Source organism: Cynocephalus volans, chromosome 13, assembly GCF_027409185.1.
Source record: "Cynocephalus volans isolate mCynVol1 chromosome 13, mCynVol1.pri, whole genome shotgun sequence".
Taxonomy (NCBI): domain Eukaryota; kingdom Metazoa; phylum Chordata; class Mammalia; order Dermoptera; family Cynocephalidae; genus Cynocephalus; species Cynocephalus volans.
In genome coordinates, this window is record NC_084472.1 from 45,795,416 (window position 1) to 45,815,708 (window position 20,293).

A 20,293-nucleotide genomic window follows, 5' to 3' on the forward strand; every position below is an offset into this window, starting at 1 on the left:
GTGTTAAAATCAAAGAACTGTAATCACATAAAAAGTCAATTTTGCTGTATTTTAACTTAAAAATAGAATTTTAAAATTTAATTTAAAAAAATAAGGAAACCTCCTATGTCTGAAGACCAAAGTGGCATACGTTTTGTTTCTTTAACCATTTCTCTGTGATGTCTCTAGATGTGTTTTACACATACTGTATTAAAAAATGACAAAGTTTAGCAATATCAGTTTTACATGGATTGGTACCTGTTGCTATGCCTGAAACAGATTTAGTATTCATGGTGAGCACTATGAATGGTGAGCTTATTCTTTCACCCCCAGTGCTAACAAATTTCTGAAAATAGCCATTGTACACTTAAAAATGGGGGATTGAGGACTGGAATTAGGGTTGGCTTAGAGGTGGGATTAGGGTTGGGTTTGGATGAAAGTCATAGTAATTTGTATTCCTTAACTCTCATTGGTGAGGAAAAAAATAAAGACTTTTATTCTATTGGCCAGAGGTGAGTGATCCACATCATTAAAGAAGGAAGATAATGTTCTGTGTTGTTACTTTATAGTAACTCAAGAGCCTTAAGCAAATTTATCTTCATTGTCCTAGAAGCTATCCTATTGAAGTAATCAGAATTATAGTCAAAGCTTTTAGCACAGACATTTGTTGCAATGTTATTTGTAATAGAAAAAACTAATTAAAAATTAGATTTCAAGAGCATGCCCGGGGTCCTGAGGCAGGAGCTGAGAGCTAGCCCCCTCCTCTTGTATGCAGGCAAGAAACAGAGCACAACTGAGGTCCTAAGGCAGGAGCCGAGGGCAGCATCCCTGAAAGAAGCACACTGAAAATACCACTTCCACATGGATGGTCCACCACAGCCACAGCTGCCACAAAAGTGGCAGGCATCACAGCAATAGCCACAGCTACCATGTAGGTGGCCCACCAGACACTCAACTACATTGACACAAGGAGAGCCACCAGCAGAGACTGGAAAAAGAAGAGGATGTCTCTCTCCTCAAAGCCCACTCCAGAGTCATAGAAAAAGCAACTACCCTACCAGATGACCAGATGTCGACATAGAGATGCTAGAAATATGTAAACCCAAGAAAATATGACTCCACCAAAAGAACACAGTAATTCTCAAATACCAGACCCTATAGAGCAGAAAACCCTTGAAATGACCGAAAAAGAATTCCAAGCAACAATCTTAAGGAAACTCACTGAGATAGGAGAAGACTCAATTAGACAACACAATGAAACAAGACAAAAGATCCAGGATATGAAGGAGGAAATTTACGAAGAAATTAATACCTTAGAAAAAAATATAGCATTTTAATATAGGTGTTTACAAGTATAAATTTTCCTCTGATCCCTACATCCTATAAATTTTGCTATGTTGCACTTTAATTTTTATCTCAAAGTACTCACTAATTTCTCTGTGATATTTCTTTTTACCCATTGTTTATTTAGGAGAGTGTTGTATAATTTTCACACATTTTTGAATTTTCTAAATTTCTTCCTGTTATTGTGGTCAGAGAACATATTTTCTATGATCTTAGTCTTATTAAATGAGACTTTGTTAAGACTTGTTTTGTGGCCAAACATAAAAAATAAATAATTTTTAGAAAATTAGATTGCATTTAAAATAGAGGAAAAGGGGTGATTTTCAACTGGTTTTAATAACCTGGAAAAATTTTTAAATGAAAATATGAATGAGAAAGCAGAATATATTATTTTACATATAGTAATGTCTCAAGGAAAAACACCCAAATGTTCATGAGAAACACAGAGGGACAGTTCTGCTCCAGGCATCATTCAAGGCTGGGCTCTCTGTGGTTGACAGGATGAGCTCTTGGCCAACACAGTGCTCATATGTTAACAGGGGAGACAGTAAAAACGGATGTGAAACAGTGTCAGGTGTTAAGAATGAACAGATAACACGAGGGTGGCACAGGAGAGCAACATTAGATGGAGTGAGGAAGTGAGCCTGACACCGGCCAGGGGAGTGTTATGAGGAGGTGGGAGAGGACGGCATCCTGAGCAGGTAGTGTTGACAGAGGACGCCGGGAATGGTCCACACATTACCATTTTATCGTGATGAAGGAATTGAAGCAGCTTCCCAAACAATCTCCGTCTTGGGTTGAGTCTCATGATCTCAGTGTTCTCTTGTTCTTAAGAGAAGGATAGAATGTGGCTAGGGCCTAGAACAAACTGATTAGTGTGTAATTTGCTAACTGTGAAAGAAGTTATAAACAGTTTTAAATAGCTGAAGCATGAAGAATTTTTGCTTGAAACTGCACATTTTTAACTTTCTGATGTAACTTACAACCAATGACTGTAACATCTGTATTTGGCCCACCAATGAGAACGGAATAACTCCACTCTAAGGTGGTCTCTGAGCCTCTGTAACCTTCCCTGTAAAATCTTTGTTGCTTGTAACAAACTCCCAGAGCACTTCTCAACTATGCTGGCTGGTATTTCCCACATCGATCCTCACATTTGGCTCCCAATGAACTTTATAAAGTTATTTTGCCTCAACAGCCTGAATTTCAGTCCGCAGTCTTCAGGAGCAGCACCAGGACCTATTTCTGATGGGTAGTATAATGAGTTTTTGTTTTATTTTTATTCTTTCCTGTGTTGTTAAAATTTTCAGTAAAAAATGTGTGCTACTTTTATGATCCAAAAAAGAGAGTGTTCAAAAAAGAACAGAGTGAAGTTGAGCTTGATAAAGTTTTAGAGCACGTGGACTTCCTGTCTGTGTCTACGTAGCCCTGACTTTGCTTTTCGTTTTGCTGGTGTCCTCAAGAAGAATGGCATTGCCCTGCCATCTTGTGGCCATGTGATGAGCGAGACTTTCAGCCAGCATTACAATAAAGGAAAAATCCGTTTTATCAGGATTGAAGAAGACAACAAACATAAGTCTTCTAGGAAAACTTTGATTTAGTTGACACTTTATTGATACCCAGCACAGATAAGGTATTCTGTTTTGTGGCAATATCTCATCCTTTTGACATCTTCAAGGAACATAGCTTCTCCACTCAAAGCTTAACACTTAAGGAATTTCAGAATGATTAAGTGAATACTCTCACACATTTCTTAAACAGGATGTATTGAACACAAAAACTATTCCTTTATAGCTGATGGTCTTTTAAAAAAAAAAATCTTAGTCATAGCAGCAAATCAGAAATACATTTGAATCTAGGGGATGGAATAATATTTTCTTACTGTTACCCCCTGTATTGGTTTGCCACAAAAAAATGCCAAATGACAGGCTTAAACAACAGAAAGTTATTGTCTCACAGTTCCAGAGGCTAGAAGTCTGAAACCAAGGCATCAGTAGGATTGGGCTTTTCTGAGGGCTGTGAGGAATGGATGTGTTTCAGGCCTCTCCCCCGGGCTTATAGATGGCCATCTGCTCCCTGTATCTCTTCACATCATCTTCTTTCTATGCCCAGCATTAAAATTCAGTGCATGTCCTGCTGAGTTTCAGACTTGTCTGGGACCTGTTACCCCTTTCTTTTGGCCTATATCTCCCTTTTGGAATGGGAATATGTACCCTATGTTTGTCCCACCATTGTATCTTGGAAGTAGATAACTTGTTTTGAATTTCATAGATGGGACTTTGAACTTTGGACTTTTTGAAATTTGGACACATCTCTGTGTCCAAATTTTCTCTTTTTTATAAAGACAATAGCCATCTTGGATTAGGTCTCACCGAATGACTTCATTTTCACTTAGTTACCTCTGTAGAGACCCTATCTCCAAATAAGGTCACATTCTGAGGTATTGGAGGTTAGGACTTCAAAACATTAATGGGGCAGGGCACACTTCAATTCCTAATGCCCCTAATGTAATGTCACATTTCAGTAGGAGCCCATGACGCTCAGGTAGGTACCTGCAAATCCCCGTCCCCATTTTTCCTCACATCTTCTCTTTCTTCTGCCTCAATGGTTTTTAACCCTAATACATTTTAGAATTTTTTAAAATCAGAGGTGTTAACTTTTTTTTTTTTTTTTTTTTTTTATCCTGGACCCCACTCCTACACCAATTAAATCAGAAAAAAAATTTCAGGAAACACTAACCAAGGAAGAAGGATCAAGGAAGCCTTTCAATAGGAGGGGATTCATTAGCTCAGTTTTAAAATCTGAGTGGAAATTATTGAGATAGAAAATAAAGAGGGATGTAGACAGAAGAACATCATGAACGAAGACTTAGAGGTGTTAAACAAAATGGATAGGCTTGTGTGAGTCTTTGTTTCTGGGAGTGTAAATCTACTGTGTCTGGGTTTGTCCTCTCTGCTATAACAATATTGTAATGTCGTGAGAGATTTCTGTTGTAATTTGACCATTCACTAGATTATCTGGGAAATTTATTTGGAGGTTCTAATGATGTATGATAAATCTTTGATGTGAATATTTAAAACCTTACAGTTTATCATAAGCATCCTTGAAATACATGAGTTATTAATTTGGCCTTATATAAGATTTACACAAGATTTATAAATATAATTGTTATACAGAATGTGTACTTCAGTATGCTTGCTTGTATCCACGTAGACAGGGATTTTCCAAAACATGAAGTTTACCTCATTATACAGACTTGGACATTATAGTGGCAGTTAATAAAATGAAATTCTAACTGTGTTTTCCTTTTTATTGCTAAATTGTCCTTAAGGAAAAGAACTTTCAGGAGGTAAGCAAGAAAAATACCTTGGTTCCTGGAGTCTAGAACATATTCAGCAAAACGAAAACATTGATATAAATGATAGAGAAATGGTCCTTTCTGGCATTTCTGTGATGTGTTATTAGAGATTTGATTGGCAGCTGCTTCCACAATTAATTGATTCTGAAAAATTTGGCAAGTCTTACTTTTCTCTACCTCAAAAATTGGACAACTGCCCACTTTGTAAATATCAGTATCATAATATCCTTTTAAGTGTTTTAAATGCTTTGGGAGAAATCTCTATCAAATAAAAGACATAGTTATGTAACTTATTATAGTACTTATAGTATTGATGCCTGTTCTGAGAAACAGCTTATCAAACTCACAAAGGATTCAGTATGTGAATGACATAATGTAAGTGCTGGCTCTCTTCCACCTGCCCCTCAAGATCCACTCTCTGTGGTTTTTATCCAGCCTCTGGACAGCTAGGAAGTGGTGGAGGGAGGCGGGGGGCCCTAAGGGAACTGCCCTGACTTATATGGAATGCTTCAAGGGTTTCCTTTGCCTTCTGGCTTCAGGTTGGGGTCCAGCCAGTGGGAATGGGGTTATCAGCAAAAGACCTATAGGTGGGAGGAGAATGGAGGTGGGTATGTATCCTCCCAACTGGTGTGCTCTGAAGCTATACCAAAGGCCACAGTTCCTGTCAGGTGACCCTTCCATGGAGCTGCCCCTCCTCCATTCACATGGCGTTTACTCTTTGTGCTTAGAGGTAATAGCTGCTCCCTGAGGTTGTAAACCCTGGGGAATTGCATCATCACTAGTTACATTCCATAAACTCTGCCCACACATTTTAAGTAGCGCTTTTTATTAAATTCTCCTCCAGTGATCCAATTTGAGTTTTCCGTCTGTTTCTTGCCAAGACCTTGAATGATACAGCATGTTTACTCTTTTTCTTTGTGTGGATTAAGCATGTGGTAAAAGGTGCTAAAACACATCTCTGATTATAAAAAACTAGAGAAAGTTTGTATCATAAAGCTGCTATATTAATATATGTCTTCTTCCTTTTCTTTAAGTAGAAATCAATGCTCCAATTTCCAATCAGTACTTAGTCTCTCTTGAGGTCAGCTCACCCACAGCCTGACTGGGTTAAAGGGGTTGTTCATACATTGTTATTGTTGGGCTGGGCATTTTATACCTCCATAGGCAGCAACCATTCTTTAGAATATGTGAACTAGAGGAGATTTCCAGTCAAGATGGTGGAATAGATGGTCCCCAGTGTCACTCTCTCCCACAAATCAACCAATTTACAACTATAGAAATGTAACATCAGACAAACTGGGGCTTCTGGAGCTCAGGGTAAGAGGAAGACAGACCTATGGAGTCATGAAGGTGGGAGAAACCACAATGAGAGAAAGAAAAACTGCTCTGAGTGTTTTGGGCAGTGACTGCTTTAATGCTGGAGCTGCTGAATACGTGGAGCAGAAGCTGGCAGAAGCCACAGCTGTGCCCTTCAGATGGAGTTACTTGGAGGCGGCAGGGAAGAAGAGGGCCTTGGTAGTCCCCAGGACAGCAAGACCACTAATAGGGTTCCAGTGGACCCATGCAGGAGCAAGGAGCCAGAACAGCTGAAAAAGGGGAGCCATTCAGAGGCCAGTGAGTCATCGCAAGGGACCACTGCAGGGCCCATCCCATGGGAAGTATTTGGAGCACGGGCAGTGGGGGAGACAGGCCCACCAGGAAAACACTGGGACACAGCAAGGACAGCTGATCCACCCCGCAATCAGCACAGGACCACTCAGAGAAAACTAGTCAGGAGTGCAGAATTTCATGGGGTGCAGTTTGATGAAAAAACTCAGGCCCAGATCAGAGTTTCTACACAACCCAGGTGCACTGAGTCTCTGGAGAGCTGGAAGTACCTATAAGGTCAACCATTAAACCTGAACTGCACAAAAATCCTTCCCTAGGGAAACAACAGCAAAGCAGCAATTTAGCTCAACCACACAGCTCAAGTACTGGTTCCCACAGAAAGTTCCCCTGAGTTAGAAGTAATTAAAAAACAAAAAATTAGTTCCGGCCCAGGCACATCACCAGCACCTTGGGGCCTGCCAGGGTAGGCCTGAAGTGCACAAAAATCCTTCCCTAGGGAAACAGCAGCAAAGCAGCAATTTAGCTCAACCACACAGCTCAAGTACTGGTTCCCACAGGAAGTTCCCCTGAGTTAGAAGTAATTAAAAAACAAAAAATTAGTTCCGGCCCAGGCACATCACCAGCACCTTGGGGCCTGCCAGGGTACATGAGGTATGGAGCCAGGGACAGGACCCCTGCCCACAACCACTCACACCGCCAGCACCTCAGGGCCCACCCAGAAACCTGTGGCTTGGATCTGGGGACCAAAATCCATTCCCACATCCAGGCATACCGCCAGTGCCTCAGGGCCCACCTGGGGACCTGAGGTATGGAGCCAGGGACCAGATACTCTCCACAACCAGGCACACCGCTGGCACCAAGGAGCATGCCAAAAACATCACCTTCATGTGGGTGGGCTGCCACAGTGACCACAATAACCATGGCTGCTATGAAAGTGGCTAGACACCACAACAACCACAAAGATGGTCCACCAGCCACTGAAGTGCATTGACACAAGGAGAGTCACCAGCAGAGATAAAGAAAAGAAGAGGATGTCTCTCTCCACAAAGCCCATTTCAGAGTGACAGAAGAAGCATCTGATCTATGATAATATTGGGGGCCCTGATCACACCTCTCAGCATTGGACAGATCATCTAGGCAACAAATCAGCAGAGTAACCATTATTCTTTCAGAAGAAGAGAAGAACTCTAGGGTAATTAGGGTGGGAGGGGGAGGGGGGATGGGGAGAGATTGGACAAGGAGCATAAAGAATAATTATGATTTGTAACAATATATATGCTAGTAATATTGATTTGATCAACATATCTCAATGTTGAACCTCCAAAATATGTGTAATCAACTTTGATTCAATGAAAAAAAAAGAATATGTGAACTAGAAAGAGGATGGATTTTCTTATTATTATTGAAAAATTGTTAAGTAAATATTGTCCTGTATGTCTTTGTCCTTTCCCCTTAGCAGGCAGCTGGTCCTCTCATCTTATCCTCTTATTCTTTCTACACTTTGACCACATTAATGCTAGACTTTAAGGGCTGGCCCATGGCTCACTTGGGAGAGTGTGGTGCTGATAATACAATACCAAGGCCAAAGGTTCGGATTCCTATATAGGAATGGCGGTTGGCTCTCTTGGAAGAGCGTGGTGCTGACAACACCAAGTCAAGGGTTAAGATCCCCTTACTGGTCATCTTAAAAAAACAAAACAAAACAAAAAAACTAGACTCTAGCTTCTAGATATATAAAAGGTTAGCCTTTTATAGTAAAAAGTATACACACACACACACACACACATACATATACACACACACGTGTATATGTATATGCTATGGACTGAATTGTGTTTCCCCTAATGTGACTGAATTCCAAGATACAGCATTTATAAGGTTATAAGGTCATTAGGGTAGAGGCCTAAACTAATAGGATTGGTGGCCTTATAAGAAGAGGAAGATCTCCCTCTCTCTCTCTCTCTCCCTCCCTCCATCTCTCTCCACCACATGAGGACACAGTGAAAAGGCAGCTGTCTGCAAGTTAGGAAGAAAGCCCTCACCAGGAATTGCACCAACTGGCACCTTGATCTTGGAGACTTTCCAACCTCCAGAACTATGAGAAATAAATGTTTGTTGTTTAAGCCACCCAGCCTATAGTATTTTGTTATAGGAGCTGAAGCTGATTAAGACAGTGTGTTTTCTTTTAGGATATTGACAACACAAAAAAATTCTATAATAGCACTAGCAATGTATGTAACTTCTATTAACCAACTTGGCATATTTGCTTCTAGTCAAACCTTCCTTTTTAAAAAAAACTTGTACTGGTTTACTTTTCCTTTAAAATATAGATGCTGAATGAGTGAGAGTGGGGAAAAAAACAAACCATAGTGTTTTTCCCTCTGTGTTCTTACTCAACAACAATAATCACAGAAGACCAACTTCTGTGACAAAATGTATGGAAATTTCTCCCCACTAACAAGCAGGCCAGCTATTCTTCATTAGACACCAGCTGGGTGTCCTCCAATTTAACTCCGACTCTTCAAACTGGAGATAGTGTCAGATCCCACAGCATGAGGGCTCAGTACTCAAGACTGCCATCCCCTCACCCCTCCACACACACCTTCAGATGCCAGTTCAAGTTCAGGCCTCTGGAACTTCTGACCAACCAGCTATAAATCAGGGTTTCCACAACCTCTTCCTTGGGTTCAATGAATTTGCTGAGTGGCTCACAGAACTCAGGGAAACGTGTTTATTATAAAGGACATTACAAAGGATACAGATGAAGAGATGCATAGGGCAAAGATGTGGAACTTCTGTGCCCTCCCTGGGCATGCCACCTCCCAGGAACCTCCACCTGTGAGCTATCTGGAAGCTCCTCAACCCTTGTGTTCTTGGGTTTTTATGGAAGTTTCATTACATAGGCATGATTGAAGCATGTATAACCATGTAGAAATGTGGTTGGACAAAAAGAATATGATCTAACACTAACAGACTGGGTAGGGAAACCCAGCAATGCCTGTTTGTTCAGATTATTCTTGGTCTCTCTGTGAAGTGTTCCTTCCTCCTGGGTATAGGGCAAGACACTTCAGGTAAGGCCCTGAAGTGAAGGTCTTATGACCTACAATCAGCTAAGATAGGTCAGAGAATTTTCTGCCTCCGGGAGAAAAAGGAGCCAGTGAAAGAAGGGCAAGAGAAGGTTAGAGAGTAGTATTAGCCAGGAACCTTGAATGAAAACTAATATATAAATATGATAATGTCACAGATGCTTACATAAATTTAGAGAGCATCAAAATGCATAATAAAAATAAAAATGTCACATCACATCCCACTGCCCAGAAGTAATTGTAGTTATTATTAGTTAGCATCATTTCACACAACTTTCTTATCATGTATGTGATTAAAGAAATATCTAGAGAGAAAGAAATACTTTTGTAAGAATGGGACCACATTATAACTATATCGTTTGCCCTTAGGACCATTTTATAGGCTTTAAGTGGTTGTTTTAAAAATACTTTTCACCAATTTCATTAGGGATAGGATCAGCAGAGCTTTCCACACTGTCATGACAGAAGTCAATCTGTCAGGCAGGGATAGAGGTAATTTTGACGCACTCTTTGAAGTTTATTTTGACCCCAGGAGGGCTCTTCTTGGCTGTCTCTTTCCCTAGTTCTCTCTGGTGATCTAGCTGGCCTTTGTTTTAGCTTGTTCTGCTTAATTAAGAAGAGCTACCAGCATTCTATTATTTACTTCACACCAAAATCTCCATCATTTCTGAGGGTACCCTTAGGCTTGAACTTCCCCACACTGTTTTAAATATAGTCAGTTGCTTCATGCAGAGCTTCAGAACTCTCTTCTTAAAGGCTACATCTTTTCACCTGGGAAAAACCTCTGAACCACTGCTCTAGGCACTGGATAGAGGTGGTAGCCTCTGGTCTTCTTGGCTTGCCTCTCCCAGCATGTAACCTGTGAGTGAGGGATAGGAACTCCTGTGAGTGAGGGGAACTGTGGCCCTAGTAGTCTTGTCCTGCCGAGCCTGGGGTAGACTCTTGACCCTATGAGTGGGAACTGTGTAGAAGAAGGGAGTCCTTTAACTTTCTGAACATACTCACACTCAGAAATTTAGCTATCTTGGTATGTTTTAGCTACTAAAACAGATTGCCATAGACTGGGTGGTTTATGAACAACAGAAATGTATTTCTTACAGGTCTAGAGGCTGGGAAATCCAAGATCAAGGCACTGGCAGATTCAGTATCTCTTGAGGGTCCACTTCCTGGTTCACAGATGACTACCTATGGCGAACATCCTCACATGGCAGAAAGAGTGAGGGAGATCTCTAGAATCTCCTTAATAAGGACACTAATTCCACTCATGAAGGCTCTGCCCCCATGACCTAATTACCTCCCAAAGGTCCCATGTTCTAGTACCAGCACATTCATTCATTATTTAAGCTTCAACATATAAAATTAGGGGATGGGGTGGGAATAAACATTCTGTTTATAGCATTAACCTTGGGCACCAAAGATGATTGTCCTAATATAAAGAGAGCCAGGTGGAAGCTCTACTGTCTTTTATGAACTAGCCTTGGAATTCACACAGTGTTGCTTCTGAAGTATTCTATTCATTGGAAGTGAGTCACTAAATCCAGCCTATTTTTAAAGGGAGGGGAATTGGACTCTACCTCTTTATGGAAGAGTACCAAAGAATTTGTAGACATGTTTTAAAATCACAGCTGCATATGTATAGATATATATGGAGCAAAATGTTGTAACATGTTAACATTTGAAAAATTTAAGTGAATTGTATATGAGTATTTATTGTTCTGCTCTTTACATTTTTATATATGTTTGAAATTTTTTAAAATAAAAAGTTTGGGGAAAATGTTACTGTGCAGTTGTCTGAGGTCAGCCAGATTTTTTCCCCCCTTTTGTACCCAATTTGCTTTTTCTTCATGCTTGAAGAATTCTTTCTTTATCCTTGAGGTTGAATAACTTAACTTGGATATTTCTAGTTGTAGAATGTCTCTTAATAAATTTTCTTGGATTGCAATATGCACCTCCATCTAGAGGTTCAATTGTTTTTCTAGGTAATAACCTTTTTACATCTTCTGGTCCATTTTTGAGAGGGGCACTTTGCATTTAAAACACCGATTATCCTCATATTGGATTATTCTATATTCTGATTCTCTGGGCTTCCCTGTATTTATTTTACATTTTTTTCTTTTTCAGTTGCATGTGCTGTGATCATCTTAAGCTTTTCTTTTAACTTGATATTCAGTGGTGTCTTTTTTTATTCCTTGCTGTTTGTAATTCAGTGTATTAGTTCTGTAACGGCATTGTTTGGATCTTCAATTTATACATTAATTCACCCTTTATCTGTGGGAGATATCTTTCAAGACCCCCGTGGATGCCTGAAACCCCTGATAGTACTAAACCCTATATGTACTATGCATGATTTTCTTTTTTATTCTTCACATTTTCATGGAAAGGAGATTGGTTGTTGACATAGATATTAGCAACCTCAGAATACAATTTTTTTTCTTTTCTTATTAAGTAGAGACTTTTTACCTTTTCACTTAAAGGAAGCACTTTATGGCTTCTCTTTGGCATATCTGGATTGCCAGCATCACTACTCTTACACTTTGGGGTCATTATTAAGTTCATTAAGGGTTACTTGAACACAAGCACTGTGATACTGTACAGTTGATCTGATAATCGAGAGGGCTACTAAGTGACTCACAGGCAGGGAGCATATACACTGCAGATAGGCTGGAAAAAGGATGATACACATCCTGGGCAGGAAGGAGCGGAATTGCTTGAGATTTCATCATGCTACTCAGAATGGTGTGAAATTTAAAACTTATGAATTGTTTATGTCTGGAATTGTCCATTTGTTATTCTCAGACAGTGGTTGACTGTAGGTAACTGAAACCACAGAAAGTGAAACCACGAATGGGGGAAACTACTGTGTATTAGTCCATTTTTGTTGCTTATAACAAAGTACACTGAACTGGGTGATTTATAAAGAAAGTGAAATTTATTGCTTACAGTTTCTGAGGCTGGGAAGTCCAAAGTCCATTTGGTGGTAGCGACAGTGACCCAGGGGTCTCACATTGCAAGATGGTGGAAGCAGAGAGAGTAAGAGAGAGACAGACTTTTCTCTTATTTTAAAGCCCTCAGAACCACACCCCTGACCACCATTTTTAACCCATTCACTACTGATGGTCCTACAATCCAATCATCTCTTCAAGGCTCTACCATTCACTTACCATAATAGGATTTGCCACCCTCCCAACAGTCACAGTGGGGTTAAGTTTCTAATACACAAAACTTGGGGGGCACAATTCAAGCTTCAGGGAGTTTTGGGGGCACATAATTCAATCCACTACATACTGTATTTTTAAGTCTGATGATCTCCTTTTACCTCTTTCTGTTGCTTCTATTTATATTCTTTTCTATGAGGTTTTATTTTTAATTAATGTATATATAATTCATATATATATATAATTTCTTGCTATTCTTTTAATTATGTATTCTCCCATGTCAGTTTCTTTATCAATGTCTGCATGGTTTGTTTCTTGCTTCTCTTTCTGTTACACCTCTTGCAGTATAACAGAGAAGAAAAAAGATTACTCAAAGCAACATGAATACAATGAGAGCCCAAAGGGGCTGCATCTCAGCAACTCCTCTGTTAGAAGGAGAGACTGGATAATAGCCTCAAGTTGGTTTTTGCTTCAATTTTCATTGAAAAGACAAGGAAATTACAGGAAAAGAACAGATGGTTAATCAATAATAGTAAGAACATACAGAAATTGGCTATGTAACAATTTTCATCCAAGCATGCATTGTTCAAAATAGTTTAAACAATATACCAACAAAAGAGTCATGAATCTAAGTAACATGCAAGAGAAACAATAAAACAATCATGAAAGTGCCTGACTTCTCGAGAAACTCACAGAAACAGCTTACAGCAAAATGTAGAAAAACCCCCATGTACTAAGTAATCTAGCAAAACATCCTTGCAAATCTTAACTCACAAGTTTTCCCATTATTTAAGCTTTGTTGTATTAAAGGTTATTGCCCACAGAACAATCCTTGTTCTGTTTCAGTTCTCGTGTCCACATCAAAGGCTTTAAACCTGTGTGAGTTTCCTTTTCACAAAATCTTCCAATGAACCCATTATATTAACAACCAGTGTATATAATCCCTTACCTAAACACTGATTAGAATTGATTCAGTGGGCTCTTGCCCCCCTAGCTATAAGCTCTTGCTTATTGTCTGAGGACTTTTGTCCCATGCATGCATTACCTTAAAACCCTATCTAATAATCAAATAGGAATCAAGATTTCTAACCCTCTACACCTTTCACTTTTTTTCCTTTCATTTTCTTTCATTGTTAAATGTCCTGAATGAATGTTCTGCTTTTCACAATGTCAATTCCTTCTGGGGAATACTGCCAACTTTTTGGTCATTTTCTTAATGGGAAACTAGACTCAATTAGAAAGAGACATGGCCATGAAGAGGGAAGAAAAGAAAGGCTATCTCCCAGTTGCTAATCTTCAGATTTCCTTCAACTCTCAGATATGTGGCTCTCCAGGTGACTTCATGGGTAGTGTGTGGTTAGGAGCCAGGCTATGCTGTACCTATCCTCTCTGTTCCAGAATCCTGTTTCCCTCCTTGATATCAGTTCTTAAAGTTTATCAACTTACATTATCTCCCTTTCTTTGTTGGAAAATAAATTATTAATAATTGTTCTGAGGTTTTCTTTGGAGAGGATTTTTTAAAAAGAAATTTTATTTTGGGTGCCTTTAGTTAAAAAGTAGGATAAGGAAAATTTGTGAGGCAGTTTCAATTCTTCTTTTCAACTTAGAAGCCTATTATCCTCTACTTCATCATATTTGTATTATAAAAGCAGGCTACAGGAACTAGGAGATACTTTTCACAAGAAAGGAAACCCAATGCTTTGAGCTGGAAGTGATCTCAGATGTCATCTCTTTTCCAAGTCCACAGAGCCAGTTAGTGACTGAGCTGGGACTAGGAAAAGGTCTCCTGACGTTTCTTCTCATCTTCTTCTGTCTCTCTAATGGGTGGAATTTTAGACATCAGAAAGAGAGAGACAGAGAGAAAGAGATCTTTCTTGCCTCTAATCATATTATATACCTCTGGGCCTTTCTTTGTTAAGGGCAGCTCTGGTGGCACAGAAGTTGGGACTCTGACTATAATACTAAAAAAGTATACATTGGATAAGGACTCAATAAAGTTAAGAAGGAACACTAAGGAAAAGTGTAAGTCTTTCTTTTTTCTATTCTCTCTGGTTAAAAAACAAACAAATAAACCAATACCACCAGGATGATAAATCATTTTATGGCATGAGATGTAAAAATTAGGAGTTTAATTTTCTGGGATGATTCAACTCAGCTGCTGTGACAGCTAATGAGAATTGAAAAATGATCTCTGTGAGAACTGTACTACAAGGACATGTATTGGATTTTAATTTTGCCAGTTAGAAAAAGACTTTTGAAAACAAGCCAAAGGACTGTAGTTTAGTAGGACATGTAAAATCATAATCTGCTTTGGGTCAGATCTGATCAGTGAGGCATCTCAGCATACACTCCATCTATTACAATGGATGTTCCCTCTTCTGAAAGGAAGACCTCTCAGCACCAGAGAGTTATGAAGCTGTCCCGGAATATATTAAACCAATCTGTCTTTAGTCATTGGTCAAAACCATTGGGATAAATATTTCCCAAGCTGCCAGAAATACAGATTTCTGTTGCTTAAAGAGATCCTTAATCTTTATTCTACAATGTCTTAGTTGAGTCTGACTTAGGGACATCCAGAAGTTAAACTTGACAACCAGGTACAAGAAAAAAAAAAAAAAAAAAAGAGAGTTACCAGACTCAAGGAATCTGCTTCCTGGAGAGTATATTCCAAACTCTGCTGAGATCAGATTGAAGAAAGAAAACTTTATTACTAGTAAAAAGTAAGGAGAATACTGAGGATAGCTCCCAAACCACTTTTATGATACAATCAGGGAAAATTGAACATTGACGAGGTATTTTAAATTCAGAAGTAATTGCTAAAATATTTACATGCGATGATATAAACAGTATTTTTAAAGAGTTTTTATTTTTAGGAGATAAATATGGATATATTTCTGGATGAAAAAATACAGTGTTTGAGATTTGCTTCAAAATATTCCAGTAGGCAAAGGGTGGGAGGAGAGGAGCTATATATGAAACAAGATTTGTGATAAGTTAAAAATGATTGAGGCTGGGTGATAAGTTGAGCATGGAGGTTCATTACACTATTCTAACTTTATGTTTTTGAAAATTTCCATAATAAAAGTTTTTTTTTGTTTCTCCCTTTTAAAAATTGTGTTAAAATGTGCATAACATAAAATTGGCCATCTTAACCATTTCTAAGTATACAGTTCAGTGGTTTTAAATACATTCATAATGTTGTGCAACAATTACCACCTGCTATGAGTTAAATGTGACCCCCCAAAATTCATGTGTTGGAAACAATCTCCATCATAACAGTGTTAAGACGGTGGGAAATCCTATTATGGTAATTGGAAGCTGGGTTCTTTAAGAGATGATTAGATTGTTATCAGTTTGTGAATGGATTAATCCATTGATGGGTTAATGGGTGGTCATGGGCATGGTTCTGATGGCTTTATAGGGAGAGTGAGAACCTTAGCTCACTCTTCACTGTAGAAGGCCCTCACCAGATGTGCCCACTGAACTGTAGACTTCGAAACCTCCCAAACTGTAAGAAATAAATTTCATTTCTTTGTAAATTACTCACTTTCAGGTATTCTGTTATATGCAATGGAAAACAGACTACGACACCACCATTTATCTCCATAACTCTTTTCATCTTGTAAAACTGAAACTCTATACTCAAAAACAATTCCCCATTCCTCCCTATCCCCAGCCCCTGGCAATCACCAGTCTGTATGATTTTGATGATTCTAAGTACTTCATATAAGAGGAATCATATGGTATTTGTCTTTTTGTGACTTCCTTAGTATAATGTCCTCAAGGTTCGGCCATGCTGTAGCATATGTCAGAATTTCCTTTTTAAAAGCTAGATAATATCCCATTGTAGGTGTATACCACATTTTGCTTACCTATTGATGTTGCTTTGCCTCCCATGGATTTGTCACCTTTTTTCCCCTGGGTGACGGAGCCACCAATGGTTACTCAAAGCCCATCTCTTCTGAGCAGTGGGAAGACCCAAAAAGGGGTTAATCTGGAACCCTCAAAAGAGAGGCATTCCTTCCATTTTGGACATTAACCCCAAATTGGGGTTCTCTTCCTGCATTTATTCTCCAGACCAGGAAGTTACAGGAAGAGAACATAGAGGGGGGTTTTGCTAAGTATAGTTTAACAAGTTTAACAATAGAAGTTAGTAACATTAAGTAAAACAAGCAAGGTGGCATTCCATAAAGCAATTTTCAAGTTAAGTTGATCCACCAACAAAAGCTTGATCTTAGCAAACATTCTCTTCTTACAGCAATTTCCCAGTATCTTTACATATCAATCAGTAACCTGTCTGTCTTTGAGCCAGCAACCTTGCTGTGTTACAATTCTTTATCTTACAACAAAGACTATAGCCTGGGGAAAATTTCCTGTCCTTTGCAAGGTTAACATTTGAAACTGCAAGGCTTTGGAAAACCAGGCCCTGTGAAATACATTTGCTTTATGTATACTCCACACGTTGATATGTAGATGGACACTTGGATTACTTCCACATTTAAGCTATTGTGAATAATGTTGCTATGAACATGAGTGTATGAATATCTCTTCAATACCCTGTTTTTCACTCTTTTGGGAATATCACCAGAAGTGGAATTTCTGGATCATAAGTAATTCTATTTTTAATTTGTTGAGTAATTACCATACTGTTTTCCAAAGTGGCTGTACCATTTTACATTCCCACCAACAGTGCATGAGGGTTTTAATTTCTCTACATTCTTGTTAACACTTATGTTGTTTTTGGTAGCAACCATCCAAATATGTGATGTGGCATCTTATTGTGGTTTTGATTTTCTTTTCCCTAATGATCAGTGATGTTGAGCATCTTTTCATTTGCCATTTGTATATCCTTTTTTCAGAAATGTCTACTCAAGTCCTTTGCCCATTTTTGAATTACATTGTTTGTTTTTTTGTTGTTGAGTCTCAGGAGTTCTCTATATATTCTGGATATTAATCTCTTATCATATATATAACTTGCAAATATTTTCTCCCATTCTGTAAGTGAACTTTTTACTATGTTGATATTTTCCTTTAATGCACAAAATTTTTTAATTTTCATGAAGTCCAATTTGTCTATTTTTTCTTCTGTTGCCTGTGCCTTTGGTGTCATATCTAAGAAATCATTGCTCAATACAATATGGTGAAACTTTTGCCCTGTGTTTTCTTTTAAGAGTTTTATAGTTTTAGGTATTACATTTAGGTTTTTGAACCATTTTGAGTTAATTTTTGTTTGTGGTGAGAGGTAAGGCTCAGAACTTAGGGAAACATGTTTACCATTTAATTATAAAAGTTATAGGCCAGCCCGTGGCTCACTCGGTAGAGTGCGGTGCTGATAACACCAAGGCCATGGGTTCGGATCCTATATAGGGATGGCCGGTTTGCTCACTGGCTGAGCGTGGTGCTGACAACACCAAGCCAAGGGTTGAGATCCCCTTACCGGTCATCTTTCAAAAAAAAAATAATAATTATAATTATAAAAGTTATTACAAAGGATACAGATGAACAGCCAGATGAAAGAGGTACACGGGGCAAGGTATGAGGAAAGGGGCATGAAACTTCCATGTCCTTTCCAGGGCCAACTACCACCCTCCCAGCAACTCCATGTGTTCAGCAACTTGGAAGCTCTTTGCCAGAAACCAGGGCAGAGACCAAATATGTATTTTTTATTATATTACAATATCACAGAAAGTTTTCAGTCTTTCACTATTGGGTATGATGTTTGCTGTGGGTTTTTCATATATGGCTTTTATTACATTGAAGTAGTTTCCTTCTATTCCTAGTCTGTTGAGTTTTTTTATTGTGAAAGGGTGTTAAACTTCATCAAATGCTTTTTCCACATCAACTGAGATGATCATGTGGCTTTTCCCCTTCATTTTGTTAATGTGGTATATTACAGTGACTGACTTTCATGTGTTGAATTATCCTTGCATTCCAGGAATAAATTACACTTGGTAGTGGTGTATAATTCTTTTAATATGCTGCTGATTTTGTTTTGCTAACATTTTGTTGAAGATTTTTGCATCAGTTTTTATAAGAAATATTTATCTGTAGTTTTCTTCTCTTGCAGTGGTATCAGGATAATTTTGGCCTTATAAAATTAATTAGAAAGTGTTCCTTCCTCTTCAGTTTTTGGGAAAAGTTTGAGAAGGATTGGTATTTATCTTCTTTACTTGTTTGGTAGAATTCCATCAGGTCCAGGGTTTTTCTTTGTGGGGAGACTTTGATTAGTGGTCCAATCTCCTGACTAGATATGGGATTATTCAGATTTTCTATGTCTTTTTGATTTAGTTTTGGTGGGCTTTATGTTTCTAGGAATTTATCCATTTCATTTAGGTTATCCAATTTGTTGATGTACAGTTGTTCACAGTATTCTCTTATAATAGTTTTTATTTCTGTAGAATCAGTAGTAATGTCTCCACTTTCATTTCTTTCTTTCTTTCTTTTCTTTTTTTTTTTTTAAAGATTACTGGTAAGGAGATCTGAACCCTTGACTTGGTGTGGTCAGCACCACGCTCTCCCAAGTGAGCGAACCAGCCATCCCTATATAGGGATCCAAACCCATGGCCTCGGTCTTATCAGCACCACACTCTCCCAAGTGAGCCATGGGCTGGTCCCCCCCACTTCATTTCTAATTTTAGTAATTGAGGCTTCTTCCTTTTTTCTTAGTCCATCTAGCTACAGCTTTGTCAATTTTGTTGATCTTTTATAACAATCAGCTTTTGGTTTCACTTATTTTCTCTATTGTTTTTCTATTCTCTATTGTTTTTCTGTTCTCTATTGTTTTTCTGTTCTCTATTTTATTATCTCTGCTCTCATCTTTATTATTTTCGTCCTTCTGCTGCCTTTAGGTTTAGTTTATTCTTCTTTTGCTAGTTCCATAAGTTGTAAAATTGGATTGTTGATATAATGTCTTTTTTTTTCTTTGGCAGCTGGCTGGTATGGGATCTGTGTTTTTTAATGTAAGCATGTATAGCTGTAAATATCTTCCTTTGCATTACTTTCATTGCTTGTCATAAGTTTTGGTATGTTGTGTTTCCAATTTTCATTCATCTGTAAGTATTTTCTAATTTACCTTGTAATTTCTTCTTTGATCCATTGGTAGTTTATAAGTGTGTTGTTTAATTTTCACAAATTTGTGAATTTTCCAGTTTTTCTTCTGTTATTGATTTCTAACTTCATCCTATTGTGGTCAGAGATGATACTTTGTATGATATTTACCTTTTAAAATCTACTGAGGTTCTGGTCAAGGTGGTGGAATAGATGGTCCACAGCGTCACTCTCTCCCACAAATCAATGAATTTACAACTATACAAATGTAACATCAGCCAAGCTGGGGCCACTGGAGCTCAGGTGAAGAGAAGGAGAGACCTACGGAACTCATGAAGGCAGGAGAAACCACAGTGAGAGAAAGAAAAAAACTGCTCTCAGCGTTTCAGGCTGTGGCCACTTTAATGCTGGAGTGCATGGAGCAGGAGCCAGCAGAAGTAGCAGCTGTGCCCTTTAGATGGATTTACTTGGAGGCCCCCAGGACAGCAAGACCACTAATAGGGTTCCAGTGGACCCATGCAAGAGTGAGGAGCCAGAACAGCTGAAAAAGGGGAGCCATTCAGAGGCCAGTGAGTCAATGCAAGGGACCGGCACAGGGCCTGTCCCATGGGAAGTGTTTGGAGCACAGGCGGTGGGGGAGACAGGCCCACCGGCAGAACACTGGGACACAGCAAGGACAGCCAATGTGCCCCCCAGTCAGTGCTGGACCACTCAGA